The sequence below is a fragment of the Chiloscyllium plagiosum genome, chromosome 11, assembly GCF_004010195.1.
Source record: "Chiloscyllium plagiosum isolate BGI_BamShark_2017 chromosome 11, ASM401019v2, whole genome shotgun sequence".
NCBI lineage: Eukaryota > Metazoa > Chordata > Chondrichthyes > Orectolobiformes > Hemiscylliidae > Chiloscyllium > Chiloscyllium plagiosum.
The window spans coordinates 51,069,212-51,087,152 of record NC_057720.1 but is presented as its reverse complement, the minus strand read 5'-3'; the positions used below and the strand labels follow the sequence as shown (position 1 = coordinate 51,087,152).

The following is a 17,941-nucleotide window of genomic DNA, read 5'->3' as shown; positions in this document are numbered from 1 at the left end:
GTATTGTGTTTTTTGTACTGTTACCTGGGACATCAAAAATTCTTGAAGAAGGACTTATGCCCGAAACATCAATTATCAAAAATTCTTACCATGTAAAGCATTAATTCATATGCACAATTTCCAGTTTAGCACAATACTTACTTTGAAGATGAAAGTAATTAATCACAGAAAATGAGCTAGGTATATTATTCTGATGGAAAGAGAAAGTAGGTTGAATAAGATTGCTATTCTTGAAAAGACAGCGATGATCCTGAAATAAAAATATAAATGGTGCCTAGATTGGAGGGAGAGAGAAGCCATGGACATCTGTGGAAAGGACAGCAGCAGCAACAGGACAATTTTGTATGGGAGGGAGATCATTGAGTTGGGATTTGAGAGCATTTTGGCACAAAGAAAAAGAAATACAGAAATATTCAAAAACTTGTCTTTGCTCACTGACCTCAGTCTGTTGTCCTATCTGAAAGTATGCTCTAAATTGTATCATCAGACACCACTTTCTAAGGGAATACCTTGAACTTACAAAAAAAATTGAATATCCAGCACTGGCCCATGCTAGAGTAAAGAGATATCAAGAACTGCTCCGAGTAGATAAATAAACACAGCACTGTTATGATTTTACCTGTCAGCTCTATAAAACGAGTTAACTAGCCTGAATACGCCATTTTTGATTAAAGGTCAAATGCAAAGTGTTTCACATTTTTCACCTTGAAAGTTTATTTTTATTACACTTCTTAAGCACTTGATATTTTTTTCTTTTGATCTCTATTGTATGCATGCAAAATAGTTCAATGCAACAACAAAAGCTTACAAAAGAAACAACACTGTACAGGGTAACTTGAAACAAAGCCAGCTTGGGATTCCAAAAGAGAAACTGTCAATGTAATCGGCCCACTGCAACACACTCCCTGTCTCAGGCTGTCAAACAACTACAACTGCACATAGAGTAGATATTTTAAGCCATAATTATAGAGGTCATGATGGCTCTGAATCGATGCTCTCTGTTCACTGCCTGAAAAGGTAGGATTTGCATAGCCAAGTAGTTGTTTGCCTGTAGAATATAATGCAGCATCCGATTTATTAGTAGCAAGCCCTGTCTGTTCCAGGTCCCTCTCTAACTATTCATCAAGCTCAAAATATAATTTGCCCCTCTGCCCAAATCTCAACTAAATTAAATTTGAGCTTCACTGGTAGATAACAAGTTATCCTGTTCTTGAGAGTAGACAGGCTGCATTGTATTTCATAGGATCTGAACAGAAAGTAAAACTAAATTAACTTAGAAAAAGGAATAAAGCTTCCAACACAGCAAGAAATCATGCAGCACTATACATTACCATGGTTCTCTCCTTGATTTATTAAAGCTTCCTTCTAGTTGAAATCTTTCTAATGTTTCTGCAGCAACTGGCAAAGCTACAAGACAGAAATAGAACAAAATACAGAATGGGTGGAGGCTTGTTGGTGGTAAGGGGGTCAAAGAGCACGGCAATTAAACCTGTCCCTTGATTACTGAACTGAAAACATGCAATTGTCAGTGAAGGGCAGAAAATAAAGCTTGGTTAGAATTCCGAGAAGAGGCAGGCAAACTAAGGGAGCTTGTTCAATGAAGGATCATTAGTAATGACCCAGAATTTGTACTTATAATGACAACAAACCTGCCAACATTTGCTAAATTATCACTGTGGAACTGCGGCAACTTCTTACATTTGCACATGCACAGTTAAATGCAGAAACTGTAAGTTACTGCCAATGATACCCTGTTCCCGCATGGAATGCACTGATGATGTCCCCACAACTGGAAAGGTTTAGAAATCTACTTTGATGAAAGCTTCTACTCTTCCATTTTTGGCCTCAATAAAAATAGCCTTGGAAAAGTTATATCTTGTATAAAGTGTAATCGGATTTTTCATGACATACCAGGTGGTGACTATTAATGAATAATCATCTTTGACCCTGAATAACACCATTTTATGTTTGTGAAAAGTCAAATTTCTCTATTAAAATAAAACTAATGCTTTAAAATGATAAAAATTATATTTTGTCATCTACTTTAATCACATACAGTCCTAATCTTTATTTCACTGTCTGCAAAATGGTTTAAAAGTGAACGATGATTCTTTCCTGGTTTGCTGCCTGAGAAGACTATTCAGTTTGATTATTTGGATAGATGTTGCTCGAAACCAGAGATCCCACTTCTCAGTGAAAGATGAATTCAGCACTGCATATACACTTGTGGGTGGCTTTCATTGAGGTCAGTAGAGAACGCCCTCAATTTCTTACTAACTGTAAATGTTAAAATCTAAACTCAGAAGCGCTGTCAACTGAATTTCAAAATTATTCATGTGGAAACTACTGAAAGCCTCCATAATCAGAAATTGAATGATCATATCCCATTTTAGAGAATCTTGAGAAAGCATGACATGAGCCAAGGGCATTACGCCAGTTTGTATTATAAACGCTATCCAGCTCTTTTCATCGCCTGAGACACGTCCACTCTTGACCTCTCATGATGATTCAAAACAAGACCCTCCAATCTGCAGTGCTGCTTCATCAAGCACATCCACAAGAAATATTTTCCTCCTGAATTCTAGGAATAAAATGACACCAAAAATATAAACTAAAGCAAAAAGCTATGCTTGTCACTTCAACAAAGAGATGAGTAAGTGGCAACTTTACATCATTCCTTTTCTTCAGGTTTCGGTATCATGTGCCAATTACATTTTCAATTTGTTTCTCTTGGTCAGTGGGATAGGGAAGTTTCGATAGACGAGAGGTGAGAAAGAAAAATATAAAAGAAAGAGAATGAGATACAGGGAGAGGTAGAGAGAAAGAGACTGAGAAAAATAAAGACAGACTGACGCTGTTCCTGCTCATGCCAGAAAAGCCAGGGAGACAGTTCAGAGTTACTTTCTCAGTTGAAATTCAATCCCAATCTGCAAATTCAAAAAGGAACCCATTAGCTTCAGGTAGTTAACATTATCACTTACTTCAAATGGAAGATGGCAATTTGTCAACATGAGTGATGATAGAGACCTTGGCAGAAACAAGCAGCAGAAATATCTGTTGTAGTGGTAAGCAACATTAGCTTTTAATTTTTCTGAAGTCCTAAACATCATCATTAGCTTGAGTAGGTTGCAAACTTCAACATTGATTTCAACAGTAAAGTTTTTTTTATTAATGTGCTAAATATGATGGAACTTCACTTTCTCATTGACTCAATCTGGTTGTTTCAGATTATAGATGTAAGTGAGGACTGCAGATGCTGGAGGTTAGAGTCAAGAGTGTGGTGCTGGAAAAGCACAGCAGGTCAGGCAGCATCCGAGGAGCAGGAAAATCAATGTTTCGGGCAAAAACCCTTCATCAGGAGGCCTTTTGCCCGAAACGTCAATTCTTCTGCTCCTTGGATGCTGTCCGACCTGCTGTGCTTTTACAGCATCACACTGTTGACTGTTTCAGATTAATGTGTAGGGTAGCCTTAGCATCTATTCAAGTGAAGTAGAGGCTTTGCTAGCGTTTACTAGCCTTTACTGCAGGCAATAAGTACAAAGCATTAAACTTCAAGTTATTTAAGCCTCAGACCCATAAGGTTTGTCTTTGCCAAACAGCATAAGCAGCAAGTGATAGACAGAGCTAAGTGATCCCAAAACCAAGAGATCAGATGTGAGCTCTGAATCCCTGCCACCTTCAATTGTGAATTATGGTGCACAATTAAACAACTCACTGGAGGAGGAAGCTCCACAAATATCCCCAGCCTCAGTAATGGAGGGAATTCACGATGTAAAAACAATGACTGCAGATGCTGGAAACCAGATTCTGGATTAGTAGTGCTGGAAGAGCACAGCAGTTCAGGCAGCATCCAAGGAGCAGCGAAATCGACGTTTCGGGCAAAAGCCCTTCATCAGGAATAAAGGCAGGATCAAGACATTTTGTTTCATTTAAAGCAAGTATGGAGGAAGTGATAGTGTAGTGGTATTGTCATTGGACTAGTAATCCAGAGCCCTAATCCAATATCATAGAATCCCTACAGTGTCAAAAAAAGGCCCTTTGGCCCAACAAGTCCACACTGACCCTCCGAAGAGTATCCCAACCAAACCCATTCCCCATTACTCTACATTTACCCCTGACTAATGCAACTGACCTACACATCCCTGAATATTATGGTCAATTTAGCATGGCCAATTCACCTAGCCTATACATCTGTGGATTGTGGGAAGAAAGTTGAGCACCTGGAGGAAACCCACACTGACAGTCGCCTGAGGCTGGAATCGAATCCAGGTCCCAAGTGCTGTGAGGCAGCGGTGCTAACCACTGAGCCATGTCCTGGGGACGTGGGTTCGAATCTCCACTAATGCAGATGGTGAACTTAAATATTTAAAAAGCTGGAATTAAAAAGCTAGTCTCATGATGACTACACAACCACTTTTAATTGTCACAAAAAGTTCACTGATGTCCTTTAGAAAAGGAAATCTGTCATCCTTACTGGTTTTGTCCACGTGAGTCTAGATCATCAGCAGTTATAGAGTCGTAGAGATGTACAGCATGGAAACAGACTCTTGGTCCAACTTGTCCATGCCAACCAGATCGCCAATATCAATGCAGTTCCATTTGTCAGCATTTGGCCCATATCTCTCTAAACCCTTTGTATTCATAGGAAGATGCCTTTTAAATGCTGTAGCCAGCCTCCACCACTTCCTCTGGCAGCTCATTCCATTCACGCACCACCATTCATGCATGAAAACATTGGTCTTTAGGTTCCTTTTATATCTTCCCCCCTCACCATAAATGTGTAACCTCTAGTTTTGGACTCCCCCACCCCAGGAGAAAAAAACTTTGGCTATTCATCCTAACCATGCCCCACATGATTTTATAAACCTCTATAAAGTCACCCTTCTGCCTCTGACGCTCCAGAGAAAATAGTCCCAGTCTATTCAGCCTCACCGCTTAGCTCAAGCCCTCCAACCCTGGCAACATCCTTGTAAATTTTTTCTGAACCCTTTCAAGTATCACAACATTCTTCCTATGACAGGGAGATCAGAATTGCACACAAATATTCCAAAAGTGGCCTAACCAATGTCTTTGGTTCATAGCTTCCCTCTGAGCAATTGGGGATGGGCAATAAGTGCTGGTCTAGTGAATGAATTAATAAAAACAACTCCTACTTTAACATTGCTGGTGTCATTAATCAACTTCTGTACTCAGAATCCTTTAGACAACAGCACATGAAATCACAGTCCAAGATCTTTTACGTATAAAATTTGATACCAAGACACACAAAGTGATACTTACATTGGTGACCAAACTCTTGATCAAAAAGAAGGAAAGAGAGACAAGGTAGTTTTTTTCAGGACTGAGTTCCAGAGCTTCAGGCTTATATCACTGATGGCATGGCCAACATTGGTGGTGTATACAAATTGTAATGTTGAGGAGGCCAGAGTTGCAATGCATGGATTTCAAACAACTGAAGTTTACAGACCCCTTTGGTCTGTAGCCATGGGCACATGTATGGGCCCCAGCTATGCCTGTCTCTTTGTTGGCTACGTAGAGCAGTTGATCTTCCGTAATTACACCGGCACCATTCCCCACCTCTTCCTCCGCTACATTGTTGACTGCATTGGTGCCACCTCGTGCTCCCGCGAGGAGGTTGAGCAATTCATCAACTTCACCAACACATTCCACCCTGTCCTTAAATTTACCTGGACCATCTCTGACACCTCCCTCCCCTTCCTGGACCTCTCCATCTCCATTAATGACAACCGACTTGACACTGACATTTTTTACAAACCCACCGACTCCCACAGCTACCTGGATTACACCTCTTCCCACCCTACCTCTTGCAAAAATGCCATCCCGTATTCCCAATTCCTCCGCCTCCGCCGTATCTGCTCCCAGGAGGACCAGTTCCACCACAGAATACACCAGATGGCCTCCTTCTTAGAGAATCCAGCCCATCAGTGCAAAAGATAAGGCAGAAGTATTCGCAGCAATCTTCAGCTGGAAGTGCTGAGTGGATGATCCAGCTCAGCATCCTCCAGTGGTCCCTACTATCACAGATACTGGTCTTTATCCAATTCAATCCATATTAGAAAATGATTAGAGACACTGGATACTCCAAAGGCTATGGGCCCTGACAACATTCCAGCAATACTGCTGAAGACTTGTGTTCCAGAACTTCCACTCCCCTAGCCAAGCTGTTCCTGTACAGTTAGGGCTTTTGCCCAAAACGTCGACTTTCCTGCTCCTTGGATGCTACCCTGACGTGCTGTGCTTTTCCAGAACCACCCTCTCAACAATAACACGAGCAACTACCCCAGGGATGTTGTGCATACAAAAAAAAGGACAAATCCACCCCTATCAGTCTACTCTTCATATTCAATAAAGTGATGGAAGGTGTAATTGATGATGCTATCAAACAGCACATGCCAAGGCCACTCAGCTCCTGACCTCATTATAGCCTTGGTCCAAACATTGTTGAAAGAGTTGAATTCCACTAATGTGGTCAGAGAGACAGCCCTTGACATTGAGTCCTCATTTGACCAAGTGTGGCATCAAGGAGTCCTAGCAAAAATGGAACCAGTGGGTATCAGGGGGCATGCTATCATCTGGTTAGAGTCATGCCGAGCACATAGGAAGATGGTTGTTGTTGTTGAATGTCAGTCATCTCAGCTCCAGGACATCTCTGCAGGTGGGATGGGACCATTCGCTGCCGCTGATTAGCCACTGCCCTTTCATCGCCGAGGACTCTTAGCCACCGCCCATCGGCTACTGAGAACGATTCGTCACCGCAAGTGTTTGTAACTCATTTTTATGTATAAACCAATAAAATGATATTTATTTCACCTCTTTTTATATCAGTATGCACTATGTTGTTGTATAAATAAAGGGGACTGAAAAGTATGAAAGAACAGGCGGGAGGGAAAACAATCAGTATTTATATATTTATCCGGTGGTGAATAGTCTCCAGAGGTCAAACGACCCCAGTGGAGAAACGCTGGAGGCAAACCGGTAGTGGCTAATCGGCGGCGGTGAATGTGCTGTGGCGAATCGTCACCAACCCCTCTGCAGGAGTTCCTCATAAGATCAGATGGGGATATAGTCACCAATGATTACACAATTTTCAGCACCATTTGCAGTTCCTCAGATACTGAAGCAGTCCATGTTCAAATGTAACAAGATCTGTACAATATCCATGTTTGGGCTGACAAGTGGCAAATAACATTAGCACCACACAAATGCCAGGCAATGACCTATCACAACAAGAGATATTCCAACCACCACCCCTTGACATTCAATGGTGTTACCATCATTGAATCCCCCACAATCAACATCCTAAAGGTTACCATTGATCTGAAACTGACATGGGCTCATTGCATAAACACAGTGGCTACAAGAGTAGGTCAGAGGCTAGGAATATTGCAGCGAGTAATTCACCTCCTGATTTCCCATAGCCTGTCCACAATCTATAAGGCACCAGTCAGGAATGTGATGGAACACTCCTCACTTTCCTGGATGGGTGCAGCTTCAACAACATTCAAGAAGCTTAATACCATTTAGGACAAAGCAGCCTCGCTACAGTGTGTGTTACCTACAAGATACACTGCAGAAATTTAAAGATCCTTAGAAAGCATCTTCCAAACCCACAACCACTTCAATCTAGAATGACAAGGGCAGCAGATACACGTGAACATTACCACCTGCAAGTTTCCCTCAAGCCACTCACCCTCTACACTTGGAAATATATCACTGTTACTTCAGTGTCACTGGATAAAAATCCAGGAATTACCTCCCTAAGAGAACTGTGTATGTCTACCTACAGCACATGAACTGCAACAGTTCAAGTAGGCAGCTCACCACCACCTTCTCATGGGCAACTAGGAACAAGCAATAAATGATGGCGATACCCACATCCCACGAGTGAATAAAAAAAAGGGAGTATATGTTGTGATTATGGCCTCAAATTATTTGAGATGCCTTAGGTAGAGTCACTATCACTAGCCCTTCTTATCTGTATTATTTGGAGGTGCCGGTGTTGGACTGGAGTGGACAAAGGTAAAAATCACAACACCAGGTTATAGTCCAACAGATTTATTTGAAAGCATTAGCTTTTGGAGCGCTCATTCATCAGGTGGTTATGCTCCTGATAAAGGAGCGACGGTCCGAAAGCTAGTGCTCACAAATAAACCTGTTGTACTATAACCTGGTGTTGTGCAATTTTTAACTTTATTTGTATGAGTCTAAGTTATCAATATCAGATGGAGAAGGATGTCCACATGAATTGTTTACCAGAAGGTTGACTTGATCTTGATAATCAGTATAGGATTATTACACTATTCTTCATGGCTAATTTTATTACATCCAAATTGCAGGATAGCCTCTTGTAAGACATCAAACTAGACTTAAGGGTAAATACTGCTGCTGTTAGCTTCATGGACTTAAATCTTGAAGAACTTAAATTGAATACTGGTAACAAAACCACTGATAGACTCCTCTCAGAAATAATCCTTTATAGATATTTTTAATCAATGTGTTCAGCAATTGCTTTATAAACCTCTAGAGCAGGCAGAACTGGAACTCAAGCCTCCTAGGTCAAAAGCGGGGACACTCCTACTGAAACATAAGCACTCACACACAACAATCCTTTATATTCTGATGGACGTAAATTATCTTGTGATGTCAATTAACCCTTTCAGGTGCTACAAACATCTCACAATTTGAAGAAAGTTTTTCATGAATTCCAAGTCAATCAAGCATTTTGTACTTAACACTGATTGGTGTGGCTGAACTGTTAATAAATGCTGTGTTTAATGAACCTTTTTGACAATATATTTATGGAGCAGAGAAGTTTAACTGAGGGTTTCTATTATTGCATTTTCTCATCAATTTCAATGAAAAACAATAAAATTTAAGAAAGGTACATCAAGAATGTTCACATAAATAGACTTGAAGCTCAGTATATCTTTCCTTATACAAAAATATACACTATTTTAGTTGCAAGAACTACAAACTAGACTAAATGACCTTCGCATTGCCATATTTTAAGGCTATTTTTCTATGATAATCTATATTTGCCACAGTAGTCAGTACCTATTAAAAGTACAATATTCAGTTGCTATGCTGTATTGTAACTTGATGTAGAAACATGCTTGCAGAGTTAAAATTTGCAATTTCTGTAGTGTCCATTGCTCAAATGATCAGACAATATTAGATAAAGGTCGTGAACACACACAGTGGTCAAATTCTGTATCAAGAATAATATTACTGAATTTTGAATTGATATTGCAATTCACTTCAGAAGAAAAAAGTGTAAACAAATGCAACCCTTCTTGGGCCCCATAATCAATATATGATCAAGGATTTGGTATTTTTGAAAACAAAACGGAACATGGCAGCTTTTGGTCAAAATGAATGAAAGAAAAATAAAACTGCAGATAATTTCAAAATGTGCTAAATGACATAAAACTTGTAAACGTTTGGAATTGTGAGGAAGATATTGTGAAGTTCAAGAGGACATAGACAGGCTGTCTTTAGAAAGGAAACAGAAAAAGGATGCAGAAAAATATTGAGAGATATGATTTGATTTACTATTGCAAATTGTACCAAGATACCATGATATGACAAATCAAACATTACCTAAATACATCAGGGTAAAAGAACAGAATGCAAAATGTAGTGTTACAGCTGCAGAGAAGGTGCAGAGGAAGATCAACTCTAAGATATGAAAGACCCATTCATAGGTCTAATAATAGCGGGGAATAAATTGTTCTTAAATTGGTTGGAGAGTTTATTAGATGAGAGAATTGAAGAAGCTGGGGTTGTTCATAGAGAAAAGGTTAAAAGTAGTTTTGATTAAGATATTTAAAATCATAATAGGATCTGAACAGAGCAGATAAAAACTGTTTCCTTTAGCAAAAGAATTAAGAACTAAAGATCAACTTTATAAGAACTAATGGTGACATAAGAAAACTCTTTTTTTAATGAAAGAGGTTAGGGTCAGGAAAGTAACATTTGAGATGGTGTGAGATATTCCCTTGCAATGAGAATTACACTTATTCATGGCAAGAACATGCAGTCCTTTGAAAGCTGTTGCACTAAAGCTAAACCATAAATCTGGCTTACAAAGATACTCTCCTGTTCTCATTGTCTGCTTTAAGTGTATTAGAAGGATTTACGGACTTATGTTGTACCTGTGGCATAGTGTTATGGCATGCATTCCATAGTCATCAAGACCTGAGGTAAAGGAACTTGGGACAGATCAGGTCTGAACACAATATTGGTACAAACTAAAACAGAAATTGCTGGAAAATCTCAGTAGACCTGGCAGTATCTGTGGACACAAAGCACAGAATGAACAGGTTCTGAGAAAAGAGTCACTGGACTTGAAACATTAACTCTGTTTTCTCTCCATAGATGTGCCAGACCTACTGAGAGCTTTCAGCAATTTCGGCTTTTATTTCTGACTTCCACCATTCACAATTCATTTCTTTTTTATCAGTACAAACTAGTAACATAATGTTGGAAATAAGGATCCCTTTAAAACTGCGTTCTCTTAATATTCCATATTAATTATTTCCTGTGAAGCATGTGACCTCATCTAGCACTATTACAGTGTATTTAGCCTTCTACAAAGTTAGGCAGAAGATTTATCGAGCTCCACACGATCCTATTCTGAATACAGTGTGTTGGAAACATTTTTGTTTGGCTTGGCAGGAATGAAAACTAATCTTCAAACGAAGGTGGGCAAGGGGACAACAGTCACTCTGGCATCATGTGTAGCTGCCTGTGCTTATTGGTCAAGACAGTTTAGACAGATCATTGTCACAACAAAGATTACTAGCCCAAAAATAAGGGTAGGTGGGAGAGAGGGAAAGAGAGGATCCAGAAGAATGAGCCACCATTTTCTGGGAGATTCCTGATATCAGGCCAAGGGAAGAACAAAGGCAGTTACTACCGAAGACTACATGACACCAGGGTTGAATAATCCACCACTCCAACACCACCACCCCAGCATTCTCATCTGTCACAGTTGTATAAAAGTTTTGTCTGACGAACTGGTGTATCATATCCAAACTGCTAGTTCTTAACCAATATGACTAAACTATTAGAAAATAGCACAAGGTGTTATCTGCCTATATTTGGTAAATGTGATCCCCGTTCCTGCACTACCTTCCCCAAAAAATATATCAACAATACAGAAGCATGGTAGAGTAGAACTTTGCTGTTATCCTTTTCTATCAGGTCTCAGTCTCATATGATCTGACAGCATTATGATATAGCTTTATGTACCATGATCAGTAGGTAATGTTAGAGTTAATCCTTTATTTTACATTTCCGCATGCTAATCACATTATTTACATGCCCTCCTACAACCCTAAAAGCCTCTAGTTTTGCTATAATAACATTTGGAGTGATTTCAAGTATCTCCTTTAATGTGCACAGTTTCTTTTCAGGTTTTTGAGGATCTGTTCATTGCAAACTCATTTTTGGAGGGTCTTAATTCCTCATCTCTTATCATAGGTTGAGCAGTGTTGGTTTCTTCCTGAGGATCAAGGTATCTAGTGCATCTGATTAATGGCTTCTTTTTCACAAAAATTAGGGTACTCGTATTTCTTCAAGATCACTGCAATTTCCTGGAGGCACAAAATATGACTTTAGAAGCTGCGCCCTTTTTATCACAGCACCCACTTTTTGCTGGTACCAAGTCCCCATCCTCTCTCCTCTTTCTACAATAGGCAACTCTCGATCTCTGGGTCTTTGGTTTAATGTGTTGACTCAGCATGCACGATAATGTTCTTCCTTCTGTTGGCCTGTTCATGGTGGAGATTCTCTTAAAGCTTTTGTGTTCTGCCTATCATCTGGACAATGTGATAATATTCCCTCTAACCTTCACAGCCTCTGGGAAGCTCTGCGCTCACTGATTGACGTTCCAATACATACTGCAGTCATGGATCTCAGAGGTCCATGTAGCGGTAGGAAAAATTAGACGTTGAATATGACCGAAAATGAAAGTATAAATTTTCAGAAACGACAATAAGCTTTCACCAGCATCTTGTACTTTCCTACAAGACTTCATGTACTCTTATTGTCATGCTCTTCTTTTGTTTGTGTCCAGCTAGGTGAAAGGTTTGCTATTTTTGAGTTTAGCTAGGTTCTCATCTGTAGATGCTATTGAGTATATTTTTCATTGTACTGTCTTGTTCAAATGTGTAAAGTTGCCAGAAATTCTACTGAGTATATTCAGTTTGGGAAGTGGCATCACAGCAGAGAACCACCTGGTCAGTTCTGTAATTGGCAAAGTACCCCCTGTTGAATCATTTTCTCAATATCACACCTTTAGAAGTCAGAGTGGGACTTTCCTACATTTAAACAAACAAATGGGGATGGAATCTACTTTTAATGTGATGCAGTATGTGGGTTTCAGTTTTCCCAGACTTCTGAAGAGTTTTCTAAATTCATTTACTTGGTCCTGGTTGTTAACTTCTTCCGCTTTAAGAATGATATTCATATCGATACAGACCTTTCTGCTTAGCAGTGAACATTGCTGTCTTTGGATAACAGATAGCATTTCTGAGATTTCTGTGCCTTTGTATCTTAATAGTATATATTTCTTGACTTTGAGTTTGATTTGAGATTGAAGTTTGATGGATAAAGGCTGCAAGCTATTGTGTTGTAACCATTTAAGTGCATCACACAAAACCGTGACTCCAGCTCCTGTGACTAATTTAAAGTCTGCATGACATACTTTAACTTCAATGGGATCACTTCACCATTGGTTGTCATTCGTTGTGATTTCCCAAAGGAAAGTATTTTACTAGCTGTTTAATAAAACATGCATAAATCTTCCCTTTATGGTTTTCCTTCCTTTCTGTTTAGCAAACATAGGCTTTTTTGAGTGACACCTTCTTTCAAATGATCAACCTAGCAACATCCATGTTATTTGTGAGTTCAGAGGAACATTCCTCCACTGAAGGGCATTGTAAAATTGCAGGTGGTGCCTTTTCAACACTTCTCACGTTGCTGCAGTAATATGCATTCAGTTCTGCAATATTATAAGCTTATTTCCTTTCTGTTATTGCTTGACATGTCTAGTGTCCTCTACATAAGATTCATGAGTGGAAATGGTTACTCATGATATTGAGGTTCATGTATTCCATGGTGCTGACTATTCTAGTTGTAGTTTTGGTTACTCTGGTCTGATAGCTGGTCAGGCCTCAAAGTCCTTCACCCTGGTCTCTGCTGCTGAGCTTCTCCATGGGATGTTTTTTCTTGCCATTTACATTGTTTTTCTTGGTCTGGTCGCCACTTGTCACCATGTATAGATATTGGTCACAGCTTCAAGGAGCTTGGGACAGACTGGATACAATTCTAATGCAAATTAGTCACATTTCTTATTAAACTATATACAGAAGCATGGTAGATTTGGTGCTTTCTTCCTTCAGGTCTCAGTCTTATGTGATTTAACAATTGATTTTGCTCCTCACATGCTTAGCAGCTCAAAACATTAATACCAATAATCCTTCCAGTGATGACAATAGATTCAACTGAGACTTTTATAAAAGGATCAGAAAATGACCTAAAGATAACAAATGGAAATGGAGTAGGATGAGCTGAATTGCTCCTCCAGTTGGCTGATGGAGATTCAATGTGCCATCAGCCTTCTACAGTAATCATCATATGAGTCTACTATTCTTCAATGATACTGTGCATATCCAAAAAATGAAGTTTCAAAAAAAGCAATTGTAATAAAGGAAACAAAACAATAAGGATTAAAATGCACTTGTAACAAAGATCCTTCAACACTTCTCCAGCATATGACAAACCAAATGACCATACCAAAAATGCAAACCTTTTTAATCCAGTTATGGAATGCAAAACTTCTTTTCTTAAAAGTGTATACTAAAAACTGAGAAAGGCCCGATTACAAGGAATATTTTGTATGGTCGCAGCAACAACATTTCACTAAGGTTCTCACTACTTCCCTTCAAATCATCTTAACTTTTCTCTCAGGATTTCTGCAGCTTTGATCTATCTTCATGTCTTTTCAAAATGTCTTTCAACAATTGGCTCTTTGAAACTCCCCTCTCCCCTTTCCAATGTTTAGAAGGTTTCATTTCAACATGCACACTTTGTAGCTTTCTGAAACCCCCAAGGGGTAATAAAGTGCAGTGTAGTACAATTTTAAGAAGATCATACAGGCTGCTGATGGCGACACGTTTGTTACATAGTCTTCTGGAATCAGTATATTCAATTGCAGTACATTGATTTGTTTTATTATGTTGTTTGTTACAATTATTCCTAATCTTTTGGTAAAAAGGGTGACACTGCAAGAAAGTAAGTATTTAGGACAATGTAACAGAATGAATGGTCAACAAGTTGTTCAGAAGTAATGCACCAAAATTGCTCTAATTTTTATGTGTAATAATATTTGACAAATGTATCTTTAGAACCACACACATTCATAAATTCAAAAAGAAATAATTTCATGAAGTTTGTCATTTCTCTAATGATTGTAAAAATATTTGAGAAATAGGTTGCTGAACTAACTGTACTTAAGTAATAACAAGTGTAATTTATTGAATTGCACCTGACAAAAACAGCCCAGCTCATTCATTAGTACTTGAGTCTCTGAGTCAGAGGATTCTAGGCTTAAACATTACTCTGAGATGGAAGCATGTAATTTAGGTTGACACTTCAATACTGTATTGATGTGTTACTGCATGGTTGGAAGTGCCAGTAATATATTAAACTGAGGCCTTGCTGTTTATTCTTATGGTGCAGGTACACATAAAATACCCGTTGGTGTTATTTATAAAAGGGCAGTGAATTCTCCTGGCATTTTGGTCAAATATTCCTTCCACAACCAATACAATCAAAAACTATTAAATGTTAATTCATCCCAATAGTGTATAAAACAGCTAAAGTTTTTGCCTTCAGAATAGCTGCACCTGCACTAGTGTGGAACAATTCTGACAGGATGATAAAGAAGCAAACACTCGCAGGAGTATTTTCTTCCAAATTATAGTCTTCCTAAGTTAGATTTTCCAAATTGTAATGTAACCCAACAAAATTATGTTCAATTTTCATTGCAACACAATACTGCCTTGGTAGGAAAATACTCTACCTATGTTGTAATCTACAGTTCCTATCATTAATTGTTTTTGTCCTAATATTTCTTGTGAGAATGCAAATACATTAAACTAAATTTCACCATGATTAAAACAAAAGCAGCAACAGTGCAATTAAAATATGATGGAACTAAAAATTATGAGCTAACACCTGCTGCATTGTATATATCAGTTGTTGTTATATTGGAACACCAGTAACATGTACACAAGTTCATTAAATCACATTTATACATACAAATAAAAGTACCCAAGACTGGATTGATACCATTTTAATGTGGCTGTGCATTCTTTGCATTGTCATTGATCTGGCATTTTAAACATTGATCATTACAGTCAGGCAACTATTTATTGACTTTTTTTACCAGTTTTGATTACAACCATGATGATTTTTTTTATATTCTTGGTATCATGTTCCTTACTTTCTTATTTTACTGTGCATTTTACCTTTCTTTTAATATAATCAATTTTAATTGCTGAACTTTCTCCTCATTTCTATTCAATTCCACTTATGTTGTGTTCGTCTTTCTCTTTTCAGGCCTCTGTTGTCTAAGGTTTTTTTGCTTTGTGACCTGATTATTTTATCTCATCAGCTTAGTTAAACACATTACTATAAGTCTGAACCATTTCAGAGAAATATAAAGCTAGCATTGAAATTAGCTTTGCTCATTGTAGTCTAGCAGAATTACCAAATGCAAGCAGCATAGAAAGTTCAGCCATTGCCCAGTGGCCCCTACAATACTTAAAAAGAAAGCATAACTCAACAATGGGAGCTCTGGAGTGGAAGTAAAATGTCAAGTTAAACACTGGAATAAAAACAAAGTCCTGTGACAGAGTTGGATACATTAGTCATGGTTGGACAAAGTATGAAAGAGGAGAGGGGGTGCAGTTTGTACTAGGGAGACTAAAATAATTGCAATTTTGGAGAAGATGTGTAGCTCAGCTTGTAAGTTTGCTGGCTGAGCTGGTAGGTTTGTTCTCAGACGTTTTGTCACCATGTTAGGTAACATCATCACTGAGCCTCCAAGGAAGTGCTTGGTCCCATTTACTATTTATCTGTTTTGGTCTGTTGTGGTGGATTATATCACTTCCGGTTCTTTATCTGAGAGATTGGTAAATGGGGTCCAAATCGATATGATTGCTAATGGAGTTCTGAGTTGAATGCCAGGCCTCTAGGAATTGTTTAGCATGATCCAGGATGGATGTATTGTCTCAGTCGAACCAGTGTCCCTTTTCATCTGTGTGCATCAATACAAGTGATATTTGGTCATGTCTTTTGGTAGCTAGTTGGTGCTCATGTATCCTGGTGGCTAGTCTCCTGCTCGTCTATGCAATGTAATGTTTATTGCAGTCCTTGCAGGGTTTTTTGTATACGTTGTTCATTCTGCTGGCTCTGGGTATGGGGTTCTTTAAATTCATCAGGAGCTGTTTCAGTGTGGTGTAGATTTGTGGACTACCATGATATCTAGGGGCTGGAGTATGGTCATCATCTCTGATATGTCTTTAATGTATGGCAGAGTGGCTAGAATTTCTGGGCGTGTTATGTCTTCTTGTTTAGGTCTGTTGTGTAGGAGTCAGAGGACATGAGATAGCTTTGGCAAATAGAATTAAGGAGAATCCAAAGAGTTTTTACAAATACATTAAGGACAAAAGGGTAACTCGGGAGAGAATAGGGCCCCTCAAAGATCAGCAAGGCGGCCTTTGTGTGGACCACAGAAAATGGGGGAGATACTAAATGAGTATTTTGCATCAGTATTTACTGTGGAAAACGAAATGGATGATATAGACTGTAGGGAAATAGATGGTGACACCTTGCAAAATGTCCAGATTACAGAGGAGGAAGTGCTGGATGTCTTGAAATGGATAAAGGTGGATAAATCCCCAGGACCTGATCAGGTGTACCATAGAACTCTGTGGGAAGCTAGAGAAGTAATTGCTGGGCCTCTTATTGAGATATTTGTATCATCGATAATCACAGGTGAGGTGCCGGAAGACTGGAGGTTGGCTAACATGGTGCCACTGTTTAAGAAGGGTGGTATGGACAAGCCAGGGAACTATAGACCAGTGAACCTGACGTCGGTGGTAGGCAAGTTTTTGGAGGGAATCCTGAGGGACAGGATGTACAGGACAGGAAAGGCAAGGACTGATTAGGGATAGTCAGCATGGCTTTGTGTGTGGGAAATCATGTCTCACAAACTTGACTGAGTTTTTTGAAGAAGTAACAAAGAGGATTGATGAGGGCAGAGTGGTAGATATGATCTATATGGACTTCATAAGGCGTTCAATGAAGTTCTTCACAGGGAGACTGATTAGCGGAATACAGGGAGAACTAACCATTTGGATATAGAACTGGCTCAAAGGTAGAAGACAGAGGGTGGTGGTGGAGGGTTGTTTATCAGACTGGAGGCCTGTGACCAGTAGAGTGCCACAAGGATTGGTGCTGGGTCCTCTATTTTTTGTCATTTACATAAATGATTTGGGTGCGAGCCAAACAGGTACAGTTAGTAAGTTTGCAGATGACACCAAAATTGGAGGTGTAGTGGACAGCGAAGAGGGTTACCTTAGATTAAAACAGGATCTTGACCAAATGGGCCAATGGGCTGAGAAGTGGCAGATGGAGTTTATTTCAAATAAATGCGAGATGCTGCATTTTGGGAAAGCAAATCTTAGCAGGACTTATGCACTTAATGGCAAGGTCCTAGGGAGTGTTGCTGAACAAAGAGACCTTGGAGTGCAGGTTCATAGATCTTGAAAGTGGAGTCGCAGGTAGATAGGGTAGTTGTCCTAGCAAATGTTGTGCCGAACATTTGCTAGGACAAATATTCGGGACA

At 39.2% G+C, this 17,941-nt stretch overlaps 1 protein-coding gene across 8 annotated transcripts in view; it reads right to left on the bottom strand.

Annotated features, from left to right (window-relative positions):
• The window catches only part of dab1a (DAB adaptor protein 1a), a 687,756-nt gene that overhangs the window by 262,927 nt on the left and 406,888 nt on the right, over positions 1–17,941 (bottom strand). For 4 of the 8 annotated variants that reach the window (XM_043699305.1, XM_043699300.1, XM_043699306.1 and 1 more), the window contains one exon: positions 1,332–1,407. The exons of 3 other annotated variants lie outside the window; for them this stretch is intronic. The gene's annotated coding sequence lies outside the window, so the exon portion shown is untranslated. Of the gene's footprint in view, positions 1–1,331; positions 1,421–17,941 lie in introns of those variants that run through there. One more of the 8 variants, XM_043699301.1, reaches the window with a different exon arrangement.